The sequence below is a fragment of the Oryzias latipes genome, chromosome 5, assembly GCF_053564925.1.
Source record: "Oryzias latipes strain Hd-rR chromosome 5, Olatipes_Hd-rR_3.1".
NCBI classification, from domain to species: domain Eukaryota; kingdom Metazoa; phylum Chordata; class Actinopteri; order Beloniformes; family Adrianichthyidae; genus Oryzias; species Oryzias latipes.
The window spans coordinates 2,996,342-2,998,980 of record NC_136241.1 but is presented as its reverse complement, the minus strand read 5'-3'; the positions used below and the strand labels follow the sequence as shown (position 1 = coordinate 2,998,980).

The 2,639-nt window shown below is 39.4% G+C and overlaps 1 long non-coding RNA gene across 1 annotated transcript; it reads left to right on the top strand.

The window, feature by feature from the left end:
* The first annotated feature begins 789 nt into the window (after positions 1 to 789).
* On the top strand, positions 790 to 2,053 carry LOC144992095 (uncharacterized). The gene is made up of 2 exons (XR_013655893.1): positions 790 to 1,010; positions 1,734 to 2,053. It is a non-coding gene; the product is annotated as an uncharacterized LOC144992095 (long non-coding RNA).
* The last annotated feature ends 586 nt before the right edge of the window (positions 2,054 to 2,639 follow it).

The following is a 2,639-nucleotide window of genomic DNA, read 5'->3' as shown; positions in this document are numbered from 1 at the left end:
ACAACTCTGTATCTGGGTAATATTGAAGACTCTGTACTGAATGAAGATGTTTACCTAGTAAGGATATTACTCTTGGCAAGCAAGAAAACGATAACAAAAAAATGGCACAAAGTAGAGCCCCCTGGAAAAGATGACTGGTTGAAGATCATATGGACCATTTACTCAGTGGAAAAATTGACATTTCTACTCAAATTAAAATTAGACGTTTTCAAAAAAAAATGGAAAAAATGGTACAACTATATGGAAAACCAATAAAAGGTTTAGAGGATTTCGTGTAGGTATTAATAAAAAAAAAAAAAAAAAAAATGTAATAACAATAAGAAAAACAGCCCAATTGCAGTTAGTTATGTCTGTTCTGTTGTTTGTTGTGGTTGCTGACCCGTGTATGTAAATGCTGACAACTGAAAACGTTCAATAAAAACAAAGTAAAAAAAAAAAAAAAAAAAGAAAATATTTCGAGTGAAATGGCCGAGCTCGGGTACAGACGATCCTGGCTCCTCACATCAGTATCCCACCAATCCTGGCTGCGACTCCGCACCATCAGGTTTCTCTGTACCGACTTGGCTAACACTGCTCCACAAAACGCCATGGCAAAAACCTTGCTATCCTCCTTTTTAATTTTCTTCTTAAAATGAGAAGATTGTAATTGTGCTGGCTCCTTTGTGAAAATAAATGTAATTGAAATCCATTGCTAACGTTAGCTAATTCCGCAAACAACCAGTGACGTTGTTCACCGTTGAGTACTCTTCTGCACATGCGGGGCACTTCTGGGTCATTTCACGGTCACACAGGAGATCACAAAAGTTCACATTTAATTGGAAATGTGAACGGCCTTGCAAAAAAATCGTTTACTGCTTCACGTTTACTGTTTCCTTCAGAACTGGAACCAAGAACCAGAAATCTGATGCGGTCTCTCTGCATTATTCCTTTGACTCTGACTTCCTTTGTACCAGAAGCAATCCTGCTTCTCCCTGTGTCATTGCTGCGTCACCCGGGACACAGAATCAGTGGTGAGAGAAGTTCAAAGTCAAAAACCATTGAACCCAAAGGCTCCCAGATGTTAAAGTTATTTTTTAATGTCAACCTGTTTTTTTTTATGATGATTTAATTGTTGATATAAAGGATGGTGACCAATTTTCCATTAGCAGCAGTTCATTATCTTTTAACTTGTTAAAAAGATACTTTAATAAAGTTGCTGACAACGTATAACTGCAGAAAAACCATAGTAGATATCTGCTCAGCTCTGGTTGTGGAGTTAAAGACATCTAAACAGATGTGCTGGTTTCATCGTAGAAGAAGAAGTTCATGGCTGTTCGCAGCTCCTCAAACTCCAGGTTACTCAGGAAGCTCCTCTGAAGCTCCGCCTCTTCCGCTGTTCTGTTGCTACCTGATCTGTAATGGCTACCTGATCAGTCTGCGCATGTGCAAATATTATGTCACTTCCTCTTAGTGACCAACATTGCAACAGCGCTTGAGGAGAAAAAAATCTGTGCCGCTATGGTTTTCTATTATCACAGTGTTTGGCAGGCACGTAGGGCCCTTGTACAATGTGTGTGTTTAAAATATTACCATCTGTATTAAATTTGATTCATGTTGATTATGCCTGTACACATTGTGCCAACTTTTATAGTCACCAGAGTTTTATTGCTATGATGTTTTTTTGGTCTGTGATAAAGTTGACACAGTGTGGTGTTTCTTCTGTTCTGTTTCCTGACTGCCTCTGTGTTTTGCAGGTCAGCTGTCGCTCCTCCTGGATGGCCCCTCCCTTTCCTGCCTGGTCTTCTCTGTGGAGGAGTGCACAGCTGCCTTCACTTTGCAATCATGCTTATTTAAGTTGATGCTACTCAGTCCTCAGTGTCGGTGCGTCCCTGTTAAGTCAGTGGTTTTCCTACTCAGCCGACACTGAGGTCTGTTTTTTTCCTTTGGCCTTTTTCTGAGCTTAGTTGTTCCCTTTTTTGCCTTTTGCAGTTTTCCCTTTCTTGAGGAGTTTTTTGTGGTTTTGTGATCCCACCTTGTGGCACTTTCTGTTAGTATTAAATCGCTCCTAAGCGCATTCCTGAGTCTCAGCCTGATTCATATCTGCACTTGGGTTTCCGTCCCTCCAGCCGTGAGAAAAGTGAACAGATACATGTTGACAATAATTTCTTTAAAAGTGACAATTGTGTCACTTTCATCTACACAGATATCATAGCTGAGTAGTTATACATTAGTATTTTATTTAAAAATTTCACTTAATTTCCGCATTGCTTAAAGGACAAATAAAAGTGTTTAGGGTGCCCTTTTCCAGCTTTGAGCCCCTGCCCCTCTAAAATCCTGTGCACGTCCCTGGTGTTTGGAACTGCCTGAAACCTGCAGCTGCAGTGATGAGGAATCCCAGTGATGAGTTATACAGTGCGTTTTAGTTTTGATCCTTTTAAGACCTAAAAAGGATATTTACAATTACAGCATTTTAAAAATACATACAGGATCTCACACATCAGACAGAAATGAACTTGTCGTTAAACGACGATGCCAGGAGTCCAGCTCTGAAAAAAATGACAAAGGAGCAAAGAAAACAGATTTGATTTGATTTGTACGACGGAGTTTTAGGGCCAGTTTACAAAAAAAATATTTTTTTTGATTACGAGTTTTATCTCGTA